At 37.2% G+C, this 20,898-nt stretch overlaps 1 pseudogene; it reads right to left on the bottom strand.

The window, feature by feature from the left end:
• The window catches only part of LOC134341423 (proteasome subunit beta type-3-like), a 71,850-nt pseudogene that overhangs the window by 4,846 nt on the left and 46,106 nt on the right, over positions 1 to 20,898 (bottom strand).

Here is a 20,898-nt window from a genome sequence, read left to right as displayed (position 1 = left end):
AACAACAAAAAATGAATACCAAACCTTCCTCGCCTCGCCCGTTTCCGCCTAAGTCCGTTGAGCCGAAGCCCTTAAGCCTTCACTCTGCCGCCCACAAACTGCGCTGCTTGCTGTATGAGGCTCTGTTCCTTTTAAATCTTCTGCGCTTCACTGCCCGACATCATACGCCTGCGCAGTCCTGCCTCTCTGAATGCTGATGGAAAAAAAAACGAAAAATTCAAAAATGGCTTCCTCCGCACTCCCACTCTGATTCTCAGACTTCCTTCTTCGAATACTTAAGTAAAATGTGTAGCTGCTCAAGGATACATTTGCTACTTCGCTGTTCGGTTGCGTTGCTGGAGTTCTGCTAAATACTAAGAAACTGTTTGCTAAGCTTTGCCTTGGAGTCGTCTTGCAGGATGCAGTGGACTAATTATACACTGGTCTCTAAAATGCTAGACAAAGGTTCCAATAAGGAATTATCTGGCCATACAATGTCCTAAGGCACATGATCTTTACTTCTGTAAAATCCACTTAAGTGTCTCTTGTCACGTACCATTCATGTATAAATATGACTGAGTTTTCTTGTTTGACGGAGTCCCAAGACCCCACTTTTAAGAGCTTGTGCTCTCCCTGATATCATGTATGAATAAAGATTTTCCAAAACAGCTCCCTCCGGGTCCGAGTACTCTTTTCCGCGACACTATTCTACTTTTTCTTATAACTCAGGTACTTCAGTTCTGGCAATATCCCAGGTAAATTTGTATTCTATATACTCTTTCAACCTTATTTATATCTTTCCAACAGGTAGGTGATCAAAATTGCACACAGTACTCTAAATTATCAATGTCTCATTAATGTCTTACACAACATCAGCATAACATCCCATCTCCTGTACTCAATATGAAGGACAATGTTTCAAAAGCTTTCTTTACAGTCCTGTCTATCTGTGTGACTTATGAACTTGCATTCCCAGATCCCTTATGAATTCTTAACTAAGGAACCATATACAGATAAACAATATAGGTATGAAATAGATTATTTATGTAAGTTTTAAATATACACAACAATGCCAGTGATGTTAAACCTGTTTCTGATCTCAAGAAGGAGAATTTCTAGAATGCCTACAAGATGGCATTTGTTGAGCACACTAACAAACCAGCTATTCTGGATTGGGTGTTGTGCAAAGAACCAGAATTGACCAGAGAACTTAAGGTTAAAAAAATCTTAGGGAGTAAGTGATCATAATATGATCAAATTCACCCAAAAATTTGAGAAGGAGATACAAAAGTCAGGTGTATCAGCATTACAGTGGAGTAAAGGGGATTACAGAGACAAGAGAGAAGAGTTGGCTAAACCTGATTAGAAAAGAACTCTGGCAGGGATGAAGGTACAGCAGCAATGGCTGCAATTTCTGGAAGCAATTTGGAAGGCACAACATATATACATCACAAAAAGGAAGAAGTACTCTAACGGCAAGATGACACAAGCATAGCTAACAAGAGAATTCAAAGCCAATATAAAAGCCAAAGTAGGACGTATAATACAGCAAAAATTAGTGGGAAGTTAGAAGAGTGGGAAGCTTTTAAAATCCAACAGAAGGCAACTAAAAAAGTTATTAAGAAGATAGAGTAACAGAGTAAACTAGCTGATAATATTAAAGAGGATACCAAAGATATATGAAGTGTATAAGAGAGGCAAGTGGATATCAGACCATTAGAAAATGGTCTACCACCCCAGAGTTCAGAGCCACGCTGAAGAGATTAAGGAGGCATTAGTGATGATCTTTCAAGAATCAATAGATTCTGGATTGGTTCCTGAAGGCTAGAAAATTGCATGTGTCATTTCACTCTAAGAAGGCAGAGGAGCAGAAGAAAGGAAATTATACATTAGTTAGTTTGACCTCAGTGGTTGGAAACATCCCGGAGTTAGTTGATGGTTAAGGATGTGTTTTGGGGTACTTGGAGGCACACGATAAAATGGGCCGTAGTCAGCATGCTTTTCTCAAAGGAAAATTTTCCCTGACAAATCTATTGGAATTCTTTGAAGAAACAAGAAACAGGATAGACAAAAGATGATTGGTTGATGTTGCGTATTTGGATTTTCAGAAGCCTTTTGACAAGATGCAACACATGAGGCTGCTTAACAAGCTACGAGCCCATGGTATTGCAGGATAGATACTAGCATGGATAAAGCAGTGGCTGATTGGCAGGAGACAAAGAGTGGGAATAAAGAGAGCCTTTTCTGATCAGCTGCTGGTGATTAGACACATTCCACAGGGTTTTATGTTAGGACGGATTCTTTTTACTTTATATGTCAATGGTTTCAATGATGGAATTGCCAGCTTTGTTGCAAATTCTGCAGATGATACAAAGATGGAGGGGCAGGTTAGTTCTGAGGAAGTAGAAAGATTACAGAAGGACAGACAGATTACGAGAATGGGCAGAGAAATGACAGATAAAATACAGTTTTGAGAAGTATATGATCATGAGCTTTGGTAGAAGAAAATGAAAGTGTTGACTATTTTAATGTTTCACAGGATTGAGAGATTCAATTACCTTATTTTCTACATTAATTACTCTTAAAATGTCGTCTGATCTTCATCTAGGTCACAATAGACAAATACAATCTGCCTAAACCAATAACACACAAACAATTGTACTTTTCACATCTTTATTGAACACATTGTTTAATCATGCAGAGTCCAGGTCAGAAAAAAACATGTAAACCCTTGTATTCAATAACAGCTAGAAGAAATAACCTCCACCAAATGTTTCCTGTAGCTACTGATCAGATTGCCCAAAGATAAGGAGAAATTTTTGACCATTCTTTCATATAAAACTGTTCCAGTTCATCTTTCTGGGATACCTTGAACAAACAGCACTTTTCAGGTCATCCCATAGCACCTCAAAGGGATTAAGGTTTGGATTCAGATTTGGCTATTCCAATACACAAATTTTCTTCTTCTTAAACCATTCTGTTGTTGATTTAAACGCAAACAACAGGAATTCTGCAGATGCTGGAAATTCAAGCAACATACATCAAAGTTGCTGATTTACTTGTGTTTCGGATCACTGCCTTGTTGTTTCATCCAACTTTTATTAAGCTTCAGGTGACAGACTGCTACCCTGATATAAAGTCTTGATACAATTTTGAATTTGTTGTTTCCTCAAACATTATAAGCTGTCCAGGTCCTGAGGCAGCAAAGCAGCCCCAAACTATGATGCTCCTTCCACCATGCTTCACAGTTATGATGAGGTTTTGGTGTTGCTGTGCAATGCTCTTTTTCCTCCAAACATAGTCATGTACTTTTCTGCCAAACAATTCTTCCTTTTTGTCTCATCTGTCCACAGAGCATTGTCCCAGCGGCATTGTGGAACATCCAGACAGTCTTCTGCAAACTTGAAACAATGCAGCAATGCTTTTTGGACAGCAGCAGTTTCCTCCATGGTATCCTTCTATTAACACCGTTTTTGTTCAGTATTTTTCTTATAGTGAGCACATGAACAGACTTTAGCAAGTTCTAGAGATTTTTTCAGGTCTATTACTGCTCTTGGGTTCTTTTTCACCTCGTTCAGCATTGCACGTTGTAGTCTTCGTGTGATCTTTGTAGGACGCCCACTCCTAGGGAGAGTAGCAACAGTACTCTTACTGTGGATTGATAGAACACTCATGTCATTAGATTTGCGTTTTGTAGCCTTTTACAGCCTCATGCATCTCTACAATTCTTCTTCTAAGGTTCTGAAACGTGTTTTGATCAAGACATGGTGCACATAAACGTATCTTTCTTGAGAAGAGGAGGCTCTGTCAATAACCTGACCTTGTTTGTCTTTTATATAAGGCAAAGCACCTCTGCAACCCACACCTCCGATCTCATCTCATTGATTGGAACTCTTGTTCCAAATAACTTTCGTAGGTGATCCTCCAGAGGTTCACATACATTTTTTTGAACCTAGACTGTGATAGTTTAAATGGTGTACTCAGTATTGACCAGAACAAGTACAATTATTTATGTGTTACAGATGCACATTCCTTTATCCCAAATTCTGAAATCCAAAAAGCTCAAAAAACTGAAGTTTTGTTGCCGACAGCTGACGTCACTCAGGTGTGACTTGGCAGCACTAGCCGAGGCCACCAGACATCAGTTGTGTCTCAGTGCTCGTACTGGTTACACGTGCATTTTCTGTTTGCTGATATTTTGTGTTCACTGTTGACTTTGTGTTTAATTTCACTGTGAAAATGTCAAAAAGAGCTGCAGATACCCCTATGGGTGACAATGAGAAAAAGAGAAGGAAGCATCTATCATTATCAATAACGCAGAAAGTGGAGTTACTGCAGAAGCTTGATCGTGGTGTGTCTGTGCGGCATCTTACTGAAGAAAATAGTGTCAGAACTACCACTGTACATGATTTAAATAAACAGAAAGACAAGTTACTGAAGTTTTATAGTGACAGTGATGTTCTACATTTATTCCAATAAGTCATTTACCATGTGTTTGATTCGGTTTGTTTGAAGCTGTATATCTTTATGTTTCATTGAATGTTTTTGTTGGAAATAAAATGTTTTCTTGTCATTATTCCCTAAACAATAGAGTATAACAACTATTTACACAGCATTTACACTGTCTTAGGTATTATAAGTAATCTAGAGATGATTTAAAGTACACAGGAGGATGTGCGTAGGTTTGGTGCACCACTGGGTCCTAAAGTCTATCGTACAGCAACAGGTTAAATAAGGCAGCAGTCCCCAACCACCAGGCCACAGACCTGTACTGGGCCGCAATGCATGTGCTACCGGGCCGCGAGGAAACGATATGATTTGGCGATAGGAGTCAGCTGCACCTTTCCTCATTCCCTGTCATGCCCTCTGTTGAGCTTGAACACACATGAGGTCATTACCCGTGCGGGAAGGAGATTAACTCCTCGAGCTTGCAAATGACGGCGGGCTGAAAAGTTATGTTTGACATAACATCTCTGCCGGCATTCTGGATCAAAGTCAAGGCTAAATATCCTGAGTTAGCCACGAAAGCACTGAAAACGTTGCTTCCATTTCCAACATATCTCTTCAATGAATGCAATGAAAACTAAATTGCGGAATAGACTGGACATAAGGAACCCCTTTCGAGTATCGCTGTCTCCCATCACCCTTCAATGGGACGGTCTCATTGCAGGGAAGCAAGCCCAGGGCTCCCACTGATTCAGCAATACTGGTGTGCTGCAATGATTTTATATGTTCAAACGGGGAAAATATGTGCTGTGTGTTTAATATCCAAACATTACTTAAAATGTTATGGTGCTATTGACTTATATAACCATATAACAACTACAGCACGGAAACAGGCCCTCTCGGCCCTTCTAGTCCGTGCTGAATGCGACTCTCACCTAGTCCCACTGACCTGCACACAGCCCATAACCTTCCATTTCTTTCCTGTCCGTATACCTATCCCATTTTTCTTTAAATGATAATATCAAATCTGCCCCTACCACTTCTACTGGAAGTTCGTTCAACACCTACTTCAAGCTCCCCTATCCTCCCCTGATAATTGACTTATTTCTATATTCAGGCGAGGAAAATATGCGCTGTGTGTTTAATATTAAATTCATTAGATAAACCCTTATAGAAACGAAATTGAGTGTATTAGCCACTTATCACCGGTATTCCAGTTGTGATTAACACCCCCCCCCCACCCACCCCGAACAGAATCGCCAAAAACGATTTGTAGAAAAAAACTGGCACGTACCCGCATGCGCGCTGGCGCCCGCGCAAGGCTTCATGGTCATTGTAGTCTTTCTCGGCGTAAACCCAACGTATTTGACTGCTATTCTTGTCCGTTGGCAACCCACCTCCCCCACCCCCCCCCCCGGGTCGGCCGGTCTGCAGTGCAAAAAAGGTTGGGGACCCATGAAATAAGGGACTTGAGCATACGTGTTTTTTGGTATGGGGGGGGGGTCTGAAATCTGAAAAATTCTGAAATCCGAAATGCAACTGGCCCCAAGGATTTTGGATAAGGGATTGTGGACCTGTATTAACTTAGGCAGATTGTGTTAGTCTATTATTGTGACTTGTATGAAGATCACACCACATATTATGAGTAACTAATGCAGAAAACCAGGAATTTGCATAGGGTTCACAGACCTTTTTCTTGCAATTGTATATACTTTATAATAAACTTAGTTTGATTTCAACTTTGTAATCACTTAACCAATCGGCTTGCTGTTTCAAGGTAATAATATTTTCCTAATTTTATGAAAATTAGCAAGTAGCAGCATGATAAAAACTTCTCCGATCTGGACCTTTAGCTTGAAGGATATTTATTACCAGACTAGTCCACCCATGTAATTTTAAACAACACCTCATGCAATATGTGGCACTATATACATTTCATGATCTAGCACCATATCCCTGCATTTAATAGTGTAATTAACTCTGCTGAAGGCCCTATGCTACTTTACAGTGATAGAATACTACAGTGAGAGAAACAGGCCCATCTAGCCTATGCTGAACTATTATTCTACTTGGTCTCATCAACCTGCCGAACCACAGTCCTATCCGTGTACCTATCCTATCCGTGTACCTAACTAAATTTCTCTTAAATGTCGAAATCAAACCCACATCCACCTCTTGTACTGACAGCTAGTTCCACACTTGCACCACCATCTGAGTGAAGAAGCTCAAGTTCCCCTTAAACATCTCACATTTTATCCTTAACCCATGACCTCTAGTGTAGTCTCACCCAGCTTCAGTGGAAAAAACCTGCTTGAATTTACCTTATCTATAACCCTTATAATTCTGTATAGTTCTATCCAATCTTCTCACAATCTCTTACATTCAAGGAAAATGAAGTCCTAACCTATTCAACCTTTCTGTATAATTCAGGTCCTCAGGTCCCAGCAACATCATTGTATGTAGGCAGGTAGCTTTATGACAGCCCACAAATATCACACAGGGAGTTTGTTTGCAGAAAGAATGGGGTTCTGCCAGTTTGAAAAAGTGTACCACACTTACATGATATGCACGATGACACCCATCCCAGACACAGCATCTCTATCCATTGCATTCAGCATAACCTGAGAAATGGTTTCGAACAGATCTTATGGTTCCTGGAAATTGAAATATGGATTTAGTAGCATTCAAGTAAAAATACAGTAGAGTAGAAATGATTTCTTGAAAGAAAGAATGAGCTATGTCACTTTTGACTTGCTGTCAGGAGTCATAAAAATGCCATTCACTTTGCAACCCATTCCCCACTCGATGGAAGTCAAACTTCACAGCTCAGGAGGATTGTATGGGAGACTTCCAGTGAGGTACTGTATCCAACCATTCTCATAGGATCAGAAGTCTTCCAAGCTGGGGAATGAAGCTGGGTTATAGAATATAGCACAGTAAAGGCCACTCAGTCTACGATGTTGTGCTGACCATTAAATGTATTCCATGAACATAACTCTTCCATAACTCTTCCTTTCCAAGTAGGCACATGGATGAAAGAAAAATGGAGGGCTATCCAAGTGCCTCTTAACACGCATCCATTACTCTCTGTAAAAAAAAACTACCTAACACCACCTCCTATACTGTTATCTAATCTCGATAAAATAATGCCCCCTCAAATTAGTCATTTCCATCCTGGCATCAAGTCAAAAATGACATTTCTCATCCTTTCTTTCAAGAAAGCATTTCTACTACATTTGTTCTGGAACCAGAAGATCTGCTTGAAACCATCTCTTGGGCTATGCTGAATGCAATGGATAGAGTTTCATAAAGCCACAATATTATCTTACAGTTCTTGAACTTAATCTCCTGACTAATGAAAGCCAACACAATATACATCTGCTTAACTACCCTTTAAACAACTTTGAGGGATCTATGGACGTGGAGCCCAAGATTTCTCTGTTCCTCATAGTGCTAAGAATTTTGCCATTAACCTTGTACCCTGCCTTCCAAGATATTTATCTCTTCACACTTTTTTTGAGGTTGAACTCTATCTGCCACTTCCCAGCCAAGCTCTGCATCCTATCAATGTCCCATTGTAATCTACAACAATTTTCTACAACTCCAACCATTGTATATGATTTCATGATCTCAAATGACAGTTGAAAGTCCTGTATATGAAGCAATTGTGTTTAAAGAACCCGAACTTCCTTCCTCAACCAATGTCGATCCTATGCTAAATCACATAGAACAGTACAATAAATACCCTTCAGCTACAATGTTGGTCCACCTTTGAACCTACTCTACAATCAATCTAACCCTTCTCTCCTACATAACCCTCCATTTTTTAAATCATCATTGTACCTATCTAAGAGTTTCTTTAATATCCCTGAGGTATTTGCCTCTACCACTGCTGGACAGATAACAATTCTTATCTGATACCAGAATCAAGTTAGCTTAACCTTACTGGCATATTTGATTTTTGTATGCAAGGTTCTTTGGTGGTAGGGATGCCAAAATAATGTAGTGGTTAGCACATGCTTTACAATACAGGCAACCCATGACAAATTCCTGCCATTGTCTGTAAATGATTTCGTATGTTCTCCCCATGAATGCACGGGTTTCAAGTGCTCTGGAATCCTTCAACATCTAAAGATGTACCAATTGGTAGTTTAACTGGGACTTCCACCTGTTGCCTAATGGAGTGACACACAATTTGTGTGGCTGCATTTAATTCTCCCTTTCCCCCAGTTTAAACTCTGAATTTTTAACTTTTATTTGTCGGATCTTAGGGGGAATAGTTGTTATTATACCGCAATCTTTAAGAACTGGAAAGCAGCTTTCTGAATCTAGCAATGGAAAGGGAAAAACTTTGAAAGAAAAATCAGAAGATATGCCTGTTTGGGCTGAGCGTTTAGACTATGCGTTGATGGCTCTTGACAAGAAAATAGATAATAACACTATTGAGATGACATCGTTTTGACAGAGTTTTCATTTCGCAGAGGGAAGTATTATTTCCTTGAGTTCTTAACTTAAAGAGTCGAAGCGTCAGATAGCAAATATTTCAGCCCACTTGGAACAGTCTCAATGCAAGATTATCAATCTGAAATTGTCCTGGTTAGTCTATATGGACCTAATGTAGATCAGCATTCTTTTTTTAAAAATGTATTTGGTTTATAGCCGGATTTAAATGAATATATTTTGTTAATGGGTGGTGATTTTAACTGTTGTTTAAATCCTTTGATTGACAAGAGTTCAACCAATCAGCAGCTACCAAGTTGTTCAGCATGACTTATTAACTCTTTTTTTAATCGATTATGGCCTGGTTGAAATTTGGAGACATCTACATCCTAATGACAGAGATTATTCCTTCTATTCACATGTTCTCAAAAAATATTCAAGAATCAATTATTTTATAGCTGATTTTCAATTTTTGTCCAAAGTCCAGAAATGTGAATATGATGCTGTCGTTATTTCAGATCATGCACCTTTAAGCTTAGCTTTTGAACTGAATGATGTCGGTATTGCAAACTTGCCATGGCATTTTCCAGAAAATTTATTACGAAGTTTAGAATTTGTCGAAATTATTGAGACTCAGATAAAAGATTCTTTTCTTTTTAACAATATGGGAGATGTGTTGAAATTAATTATATTGGATACATTTAAAGCATATTTGCGAGGTCAGATAATCTATTTGGCTAAGCTTAAGAAACAGACAAAAATAGAGTTAGATAAGATTTCAAAACAAATTAAAGACTTGGATAATATTTATGCAATCTCTCCTAACATTGATTTATTTAAACAAAGGATTGTACTTCAATCACAATATAATTTACTATTAACTTATCCTATTGAAAGAAGTTTGCTTAAATTGAAAAGTCAATTTTATGTGTTTGGAGATAAAAATAATAAGCTATTAGCATCTCAATTAAAAGCAGCTAGAGCTAAAAAACAAATTTTAAAAATTTGTAAGGGAGACAGTAGTTTAGCTTGTAATTGTGAAGACATTAATATAATTTTTCAAGATTTTTACACAAGTTTTGTAAAAGGCCGTTATTCCTTCTCTAATACTCGGAGACTGTTAAATGTTATATACTCATCCCTTTCTAAGACTCCCCAATGTGTTGTTTATGTTGATGCTGAAAAGGCATTTGATAGAGTTGAATGGAAATACTTATTTAACGTTTTGGAAAATTCAACTTTGGTACTAATTTTAATAAGTGCATTAAAATGATATATGAAAGCCCTATTGCCACTGTTATTACTAGTAATTGCAGATCTTTTTTTCGACTCTCGCAGGGTACAAGACAAGGATGTTCATTAAGTCCCCTGTTATTTCATTTGGTGTTGGAATCCTTGGCCATTGCACTTCATGAGGCTAAAGATATCCACGGAATTTCCATAAATGGGACTATTCATAAGATTTCCCTTTATGTAGATGATCTCTTGGTTTATGTTTTGAATCCTGAAGAATCCATTCCTAGCTTATTAAAATTATTAAATGAAATTGGAAAGTTTTTGGGATATAAATTAAACCTTCATAAAAATGAATTATTTCCTGTAAATGATGCCGCTTTTATGTACGATGACATTCCTTTTAAAGTTACGGACTCTTTTAAATATTTAGCTATTATTATCGCTAAAAATCACAGACACCTTTATAGAGCTAATTTGGTTCCTTTAGTGGATTTTATGAAGCAATTATCTTGTAGATGGAATCCACTTACACTTTCATTAGCTGGTCAAATTCATGTAGTTAAAATGATGATTTTACCAAATTTTTATATGTAGTTCAAAATATTCCTTTTTTTAATTAAGATGTTTTTTGATCAGGTTGATTCTATTATTTCATCTTTTGTTTGGAATAATAAAAGACCAAGCATTGGAAAATATTATTTACAAAAATTAAAAAAGGATGTTGGTCTTGCTCTGCCTAATTTAAGAATGTATCATTGGGCTGTTAATATACGTTATGTGTGTTCTTGGTTATATTGGACAGATAAAAACGAACGACTACCTTGGGTTGATTTGGAATTGAAAGCTGTGGAACAGTTTCACTTAACCTCGTTATTAGGAGCTTCTTTACCTGTACAACTGGCCAAAATTTCTTATCTTAAATTTATATCCTATGATTAAGCAGTCGTTACAAATTTGGTACCTGTTTCATAATTTTTTTAATCTCAAAAAATTTAACCTTCTTAGTTTAATTTATCAAAATTATTTATTTCAAACTTTTTTCTTTGGAGGAATAAAGGAGTTTATTCCTTCATGGATCTGTTCCAAGAAGGCCAATTGATGTCTTTTGAGAAATTAGTATCTAAATACTTTCTCTCATACTCACATTTCTTGCAATATTTTCTTACAAGTAATTTTCTATATATACAGGATTACAACCTGTTAAAGACATTATTTTAAAAATGAATCCTTTAGTGAAAGGTTTTATTGGGAAGATTTATAGTTTACTATTACAACATTCTTAAGATTACACAAGGTTGGGAAAGAGAGCTTAACATGACCTTGATAACAGAGGATTGTTTGCGAATTTTGAAGTTGGTTAACTCTTCTTCGATTTGTGCCAATCACTCTTTAATTCAATTTAAAATTGTACATCGTTACTATTTGACAAAGGAGAGACTGTTTCCTAATGTTGATAGTCAGTGTGATAGATGTAAAACCGAGACAGCAATATTGACACATATGTTTTGGTCATGTTCTGTATTGAAACAGTTTTGGAAATCTATTTTCTCTACAATTTCTAAAACTTTAAAAATTAATTTACAACCTAATAAATTGACAGTTTTGTTCAGTATATCCTTCAATATATTCATGGTATTTCTATATCAGACCAACATGTAATTGCATTTGTTACATTATTGGCCAGAAGGGCTATTTTATTGAAATGGAAAGATGCCTCTGCTCCCACTTTGATACAATGGTTCTCTCAGGTGATGTTATGTCTTAGTTTGGAGATAATCAGAAGTTGAACTTTTGATCCTAGATTTGACTTTGAGAAAAGGTGGGGTTCTTTTGCCTGCTATTATCATCTGATTTGAGTTAATTAAGATGGTTTCCTTCTGATTCTTGTTTAAATGGATTTGAGTTGGCAGAGTGATATTTTTCTTTTATGGAAACTTATATGGCGTATAGCTCCAGGGTCATGTTCCCAATGGGTTTCTTTTTCCTCTCTTTCCATTTTTTTTTTGTTAGCAGGGTTTTATTTTTGTTTTAGTTAGTTGGGTTTTTTTTTCCCTCTTTTTTTTTCCCCAAAAAAATATTCTTAACACTTTATTTTTTTCTTATTATTATTGCTATATTGTTCAGCTTTGTTAATTGGTTATTTGGTAATTTAATTCCTCACTGTACATATTGACATGTTGACTTGATTACCTTAACGTATTTTTTTGTTGATCTCAATAAAAAAATCAATAAAAAAGAAATAAAAATGAAAATGTCCATTTAACTGGTCATTGTAAATTGTCCTGTGATTAGGCTAGGATTCAACTGGGAAATTACTGGGGGACATGGCTCTAAAAGCCAGAAGGCCCTTTTCTGCACTCTACCTCAATAAATAAATAAATTAAATTAACCAGGATTTCAGTGTTGATTGATATTAATTTTTGGAGAGTGTCCAGATGAGGTTCACTAGAATGATTCTGGGAATGTATGGTTAATGATTGGGCCTGTATCAGAGTTTAAAAGAATGGGGATGTCTATCATTGAAATATTGAAAGGCCTAGATGGAGTGGATGAGCAGAGGATGTTTCATATGGTGTTGTAGTCTAGGACCAGAGGGCACAGCCTCAGAATTGAAAGAAGTCCATTTAGACAAGAGATGAGAAAACATTCCTTTATAAGAGGATGGTGAATCTGAGGAATTTATTGTCATGGATGGCTGTAGAGGCCATGTCTTTTGGTATATTTAAAATGGAGGTTGATAATTCCTTGATTAATAAGGGTGTTAAGGTTAAAGGGAGAAGGCAGAAAGATATTAAATCAGCCATGATCAATGTTTTTTCTTTTCAAATCTTTTTTATTATTATTATCCAAAATTAACAAGAGTACATTGAAGTAGGCAACACTTACAATGTCTCAAGAAAAAAAAAATTATTTTAAAGATTGAAAAAATTTTGGTGATTTAAAAAACGCCTACTAAGCAAGAAAACGTGAGGGAAAAAAACCCATTAGGTGTTCAAACCCGGAGAAATGCGTCATACAAAAAGCTTCTAAAGATAAACATCAAACCGCCAGCAAGAAAAAAACATGTACCAAAAATTTACAGTTAGATCATGGAGGAAATCTATCAATTAAGTCAAATGATAATAACAAGCAAATGAACCCCATCATTTCTCAAAATCAAACATAGGTTCAAAGGTTCAACTTTTAATTTTCTCCAAACTAAGACATAGCCTCACTTGAGAGAACCATTGTGACAAAGTGAGAGCCTATGTATTCTTCCACATCAACAAAATGGCCCTCCTAGTTATCAATGTAACTAATGCAATAACATGTTGATCAGACGAAGAGATACCATGGATATTTTGAGGAATTACTCCAAAAAGCACGGTTAATTTGTTAGGTTGTAAATTAATTTTAAGTGCTTTAGAAATTGTCGGAAAACTGACTTGCAGAACTGTTCCAGTATAGAACAAGACCAAAACGTGTGTGTCAGTGTACCTGTCTCAGTTTTACATCTATCAGAATAACTATCAACATTAGTGAGTATTTTAGATAATCTCTCCTTCGTCAAATAGTAACGATGTACAATTTTAAATTGAATCAGTGAATGGCTAGCACAGATCAAAGAAGAATTAACCAGCTTCAGAATCCACGTCCAATCCTCCCTTATAAAAGTCAAATTGAGTTCCTTTTCCCAAAATTGTTTAATCTTAAATAAAGGACGCTTTATTGTAACACTATAATAGTAAATTACAAATTCTTCCAGTGGAAACCTTCATCAAAGGGTTCATACTCATAATAGTATTTAACAGGTCAGCATCCAATATGCAAGGAAAATTACTTAAATATTTTTGTAAGAAATGTCTAACTTGAAGGTATTGTAAAAATTGTGAGTATGAAAGAGAATATTTATCAACTAATTGTTCAAAAGACATCAGTCTATCTTCTTTATATAAATCCAAAAAAGAATTAATACCTTTATTTTTGCAAAGTAAAAAAATTGGATCACTCAAAGAAGGCTTAAAAAAGTAATTTTGATAAATTAAACTACAAAGTTTAAATTTTTTAAGATAAAAAAAATTGCGGAACTGGAGCCAAGTTTGTAAAGAATGCTTAATTAGATGGTATAAGTTTAAATTAGCAACTTTAGCTAATAGTATAGGAAGCAACTCCCAATAACGAGGTTAAATAAAACTGTTTCACAGCTTTCAATTCCAAGTCTACCCAAACTGGCCGATCGTTCTTATCAACCCAATATAACCAAAAGGACATGTATCGCACATTAACAGCCCAGTAATACATTCTTAGATTAGGCAAAGTGAGAACTCCAACCTTCTTCAACTTTTGTAAGTTATATTTACTAATTCTTGGTCTTTTATTATTCCAAATAAAAGATAAAAAAATAGAATCAATCTGATCAAAAAACTTCAGTCCAAAAAACAGGGATATTCTGAAATATAAATATTTTGGTAAAATCATCATTTTGACTATGCGACCAACAAGTGAAAATGTAAGTGGACTCCATCTACTTGTTACGTACCCCGTAACTGGGTTGCCAAACCAGCAGAAATGGATCACTCAGTTGGAGTCTGGAGTACTAGAACTAAGAAAGTTTTATTAAAGAAACAAGCAACACAGTAATCGAAAGGATAATAAATGCAACAGTTCAGCGATGATAAACACACATGTGCACAGAATTAAGATAACAGCATCAATCAAGCTCTATCGTTGTCTAGGGGTAAATGACCAAATTTCAAAGTGACTCAAAGTTCAGTCCAGTTTAGTAGTTCAGTTTGCAGTAATCGTTGCCCTGGCGATGGACAATGTGGATGAAGAGAGAGATAGAACAGGAACAACTGATCATTCAGAACGGCTTCACTCACAGACCGGCGAGATGGCTCACAAACAGCTTTTGGGCGGGTCCTTGGTGATGTCACCTGAGGTCACCGACTGTGACCCCTCCTCCAGATGCAGTCGATCCTCTGCAGTGAACCCGGCACCCAGGCAAGGGCGGACACACACCGGGTTCCCGCTGATCGTACCTTTCCACCCTGTGCATTGTCCGGTACTTCTCACCCACTCGTGAGAGGCGTACCGCTTCCAGGGTCTCGTTACCTCGGGTGGCGTGTGTGTCGCCTTAGCGAACTGGTCCCTTTTTATCCCCCTGCTGGGGTATCGCCTGTCCACCACTTCAAACAGTTCAGGATTCAAAGGGGGAGCAGCTCCAGACAGCTCTCTCTCCCCCGTTCCTTCATTACACATCTCCAGACGCTGTGCCATTGTTCCTTATCTCTCCTTCCCCTGAGGGCAGGTGGCAGACCACTTGCTGATGTCACTGATGCTAACCCAGGCCAGCAAACATCTTAATTTTATGTGTATTCTCGTCACATACTAAATAAATACTTCATAGAATCTACCAAGGGGAATAACATTGGCTTGATAAAGATCCTTATTTTTTTTAGTGATTATAAAACCTAAATATCTAAAAGAATTCATGACTTTGAAAGGAGTATTATCATATACAGAAACAGATTCATTTAAAGGAAACAATTCACTTTTACTAAAATGTATTGTATATTCTGAAAAATCTCCAAATTCAATAAATAATTTTAGCAAGGCAGGAACAGATTCCTCGGGATTAGATATATAAACCATTAAATCGTTAGCGTAAAGAGAAATCTTATGAATGGTCTCATTCACAAAAATCCCATAGATGTCTTTAGCTTCACAAAGAGCAATAGCAAGGGGTTCTAATATTAAATTAAGTAACAGAAGTCTTAATGGACAACCTTGTATTGTCCCCCATGAACGCTGAAAAAGGAGACCTACAGTTATTAGTAATAACAGCAGCAATAGGAGTTTTATATATCATTCTAACCCAGTTATTAAAATTAACACCAAAGCCAAGTTTCTCCAAGACATCAAATAAATATTTCCATTCAACTCGATCAAATGCTTTTTCAGCATCCAAAGAGACGACACATCGTGGAGTTCTAAAAGAGGACGGATATATAATGTTAAATAATCTCAGAACATTTGAAAAAGAATAACGACCCTTTATAAAGCCTGTTTGATCTTTAAAGGTAATTTTACCCAAAATATTCTCTAACCGATTGGCCATTATCTTTTACAGAATCTTAACATTGACATTCAATAGTGAAATAGGTCTATATGGGGCACAATCAGTAGAATCTTTATCCTTTTTAAGAATTAAAGAAATGGAAGCCTCATAAAAAGTAGAGGGTAAGTCACCTTTCACAAAAGAATCCTTAAACATTTCCAACATATACGGAGAAAGCAATTTTCCAAGTTTTTTATAAAATTCTACAGGATTACCCCAGGGGCCTTACCAGATTGCATTGAAAAAATAGCTTTATGAATTTCGGCTTCAGTAATTTGGGCATCGAGAGTTTTTTGATCCTCAACAGAAACTTTAGGAAAAGCAATCTTCCGTAAGAAAGCATTCATTTTAGAAGAATCAACTGACATCGATATTTATAAAGTTCAGTATAAAAATCTTAAAACATCTTATTAATTTCTTCATATTCCCAAGCCAGGGTACCAGATTTCCTATGGATTTTCATGATTTGCCTTTTTGCTGCAGCCATTTTTAATTGAGATGCGAGCAGTTTGTTGTTTTTATCTCCAAGCATATAAAATTGGCTTTTTAACTTAAGCAAATAGCCTTCATTAGAATGAGTTAATGATAGGTTATACTGTGATTGAAGTCCCCCCTTTGTTTGAATAAATCAATATTAGGGGAAATTGCATAAATACTAACTAAGTCTTTAATTTGTTTTGAAATCTTATGTAATTCTACTTTAGTCTGTTTTTTTAAGCTTAGCTGAATAAGAAATTATCTGACCACGTAAAAAATGCTTTAAGTGTATCCCATATGATTAATTTAGATGTACCCCCCATATCATTAAAAAGATAATATTATTTTATCTGGGTTTCAATGAAAGTGACAAAGTCAGAGTTTTGCAATAATGTCTGAGACATGTGCCATGGTGGATGGGCAAGAATGACATCATCAAATTCAAAAGACAGACTCAAGAGGCGTATGATCAGATATAGCAATAGCATCATATTCGCAAGTTTTAACACTAGGCAACAAGCGAGGATCAATCCTCGCATACTTTTTATAACCATGTGAAAAAAAAGAATATTCTCCGTATCAGGGTGTAGTTACCTCCATAATTTGATCAATCTAAAATCAGTCAAAAAGGAGATAATATGTGACAGAGCGATTTGAAAGTCGCTGATTGATTGAGCTCTTGTCAATCAAAGGATTTAAACAACAGTTAACCCATTAACAACATATATTCATTTAAATCAGGCAGTAAAGCAAATACCTGTTTAAAAAAAGAAGTATCATCTAAGTTAGAACCATACGAATTGACCAAAACAACTTGTCTGTTACAGATCACTCCTTTAACAATTAAAAATCTACAATTAAAATCTGACTCAATATCCTCTTGAGTAAATATATTGGATTTAATAAAGATGGACACTCCCTTAGTTTTACTCTGAGAAGTAGAGTGGAATTGTAAACCCCTCCACCATCCAAAAAAATCTATTTTGATCTCCCGCCCTGATATGTGTCTCTTGGGCAAAAATTGTATCAGGTTGGAATTGGTTAATGATTTTAAAAGTCTTTTTTCGTTTGATAGGATGATTCCAATCACGTATATTCCAACTTATTACATTAATCTGTTTAAATACCATACTATAATTTTATTCTACTTTATACATGCGCAGAGCACATACCAATAAGGGAAGATCAGAAATGGTGGCGATGAAGAATACAACCACATAGAAAACATGCATGCTCTAGAACCACCCAATGGGAAAATGCTCCTAATTCTATCCCCACCCTCCTCCCCCCATAGCCCCAAAAAAACAGACACCCTATGATAGAATACGAAGCCAGGGACTGCTCTGTCTTTACAAAAAAAATTTAAAAAGATTCTCTCTCCCGCTCCCTAGTTTAAAAAAAACACTGACCTTGTAAGAGGAACGATAAAGTCTCAACAAAGGAAAGTGTTTACATTCCAGCATCTACAAACTATCCTATATTTATATTTAATCTTTTTTTAAACAAGAAAGAACCAAAATAATGTTATCTCTTAAAAAGAAAAACTAGCGCCATTTTTAAATTTAACATTAAATCCCTAAAAAAACCTTTAAATTTGGTTATAAGACGCTATAATATAGCAGGAAAAAGTTAATAGCATATTTAACCCAACTAAATTTTCAAAAATACCAATTAATAGTAAATAATTGAACCCTCCCCTAAATATATATATATATATATAAGAAGAAGCCCTATTAGTAGGAAAAACTACCAATTAATTAACTAATTAAGAAAGAAACAAAAAAAAAATCAAACCAGATATTAGGTTAAAGGATCAAGTCCCTCTATCTTCTTTTTCTCAGCTGAATGTCTGAGTAACCATTTAAACAGTCATACTTGAACCAACGATCTTCTTTCCAAAAAAAACCAATAATATGCAATAATGAACAAATCTCCTTATCTTCTTTTAATAGTCTCTCAATGAAATATCCAAGTAACCTTCATAAATCTTCTTTCCTAAATGCCAATATACAGATAACCAAACAACCTTCCGGACAGTTCATTCGGTAACAGCGGCAGGTATAGTTTGAACGAAATCCAATGCGGCTTTTGGATCAAAAAATATACGAGGAGGAAACTTTAATTCTTGTTGGGTAACACAAGGAAGGGAACAGTTTCTTGTCATATGCCTGTTTCATTACTAGAACAAATTTTGATCTTTGTTCCATTACCTCCTTTGGATAATCTTCATAAAAACAGAGCTCAGATTCCTTAAAGCTAAAAACTCTGTTTTCTTGCCTGTTGCATTATTTGATCTTTAATTTTAAAGTGATGAAAACAAACCAAAACAGACCTTGGTTTATTTGGATCTTTAGATTACAAAGTAAAAGCTCTGTGTGCTCTTTCTATAGTTGGCGGCTGTGATAATACGGTAGGAAATAGAGTATTAAAAAACTTACCAAAGTAAGCAGTTCAATCTCCATCTCCAGCTCCTTCCTGCAGCCCAACAATTCGTATATTCCTTCAGCGAGACCTAGTTTCCAGGTCTATAATCTTAGTTTGATATCTTCCCAAACAAGTTGTGGCTTCAAATAATTTTTGCTTAGTTATCTTCAATTCCTCTTCATGTGTAATAACTTGAGCTTCCGCATCTTTAAGTTTTCCCAGAAATGACTTCATTTCATTACTAACAACACACATCAAAGTTGCTGGTGAACGCAGCAGGCCAAGCAGCATCTCTAGGAAGAGGTACAGTCGACGTTTCAGGCCGAGACCCTTTGTCAGGACTAACTGAAAGAACAGTTAGTAAGAGATTTGAAAATGGGAAGGGGAGGGGGAGATCCAAAAAGATAGGATGATAGGAGAAGACAGAAGGGGGAGGGATGGAGCCAAGAGCTGGACAGGTGATTGACAAAGGAGATACGAGAGGATCATGGGACAGGAGGTCTGGGAAGAAAGACAGTGGGGGGGATCCCAGAGGGTGGGCAAGGGGCACAGCCAGAGGGACAGAGGGAGAAAAAGGAGAGCGAGAGAAAGAATGTGTGCATAAAAATAAATAACAGATGGGGCACGAGGGGGAGGTGGGGCATTAGCAGAAGTTAGAGAAGTCGATGTTCACGCCATCAGGTTGGAGGGTGCCCAGATGGAATGTAAGGTGTTGTTCCTCCAACCTGAGTACAGCTTCACCTTTACAGTAGAGGAGGCCGTGGACAGACATGTCAGAATGGGAATGGGATGTGGAGTTAAAATGTGTGGCCACTGGGAGATCCCGCTTTCTCTGGCGGACAGATAATATCCGCTTACACGGATAAGTGCCAGGAGGGAGATCAATGGGGAGGGATGGGGGGAACGAATGGACAACAAGTGCTACACATGCCCTTACACTTCCTCCCTTACCACCATTCAGGGCCCCAAACAGTCCTTCCAGGTGAGGCAACACTTCACCTGTGAATCGACTGGGGTGATATACTGCGTCCGGTGCTCCCGATGTGGCCTTTTATATATTGGCGAGACCCGACGCAGACTGGGAGACCGCTTTGCTGAACACCTACGCTCTGTCCGCCAGAGAAAACAGGATCTCCCAGTGGCCACACATTTTAATTCCACATCCCATTCCCATTCTGACATGTCTGTCCACGGCCTCCTCTACTGTAAAGGTGAAGCTGTACTCAAGTTGGAGGAACAACACCTTATATTCCGTCTGGGTAACCTCCAACCTGATGGTGTGAACATCGACTTCTCTAACTTCCACTAGTGCCCCACATCCCCGTCGTGCCCCATCTGTTATTTATTTTTATGCACACATTCTTTCTCTCGCTCTCCTTTTTCTCCCTCTGTCCCTCTGGCTGTGCCCCTTGCCCATCCTCTGGGATCCCCCCCCCACTTGTCTTTCTCCCTGGGCCTCCTGTCCCATAATCCTCTCATATCCCCTTTGCCAATCACCTGTCCAGCTCTTGGCTCCATCCCTCCCCCTCCTGTCTTCTCCTATCATTTTGGATCTCCCCCTCCCCCTCCCACTTTCAAATCTCTTACTAGCTCTTCCTTCAGTTAGTCCTGACGAAGGGTCTCGGCCTGAAACATTGATTGTACCTCTTCCTAGAGATGCTGCCTGGCCTGCTGCGTTCACCAGCAACTTTCATGTGTGTTGCTTGAATTTCCAGCAACTGCAGAATTCCTGTTGTTTTCATTTCATTACTATTCTCTTCCAGTTGGTCTTTAATTGATTCATTCTGATCTTTAAT

The sequence above is a fragment of the Mobula hypostoma genome (genome assembly GCF_963921235.1).
Source record: "Mobula hypostoma chromosome Y unlocalized genomic scaffold, sMobHyp1.1 SUPER_Y_unloc_1, whole genome shotgun sequence".
Classification (NCBI taxonomy): Eukaryota; Metazoa; Chordata; class Chondrichthyes; order Myliobatiformes; family Myliobatidae; genus Mobula; species Mobula hypostoma.
The sequence above is the reverse complement of the archived record's forward strand: the minus strand, read 5'-3'. Positions and strand labels throughout refer to the sequence as shown.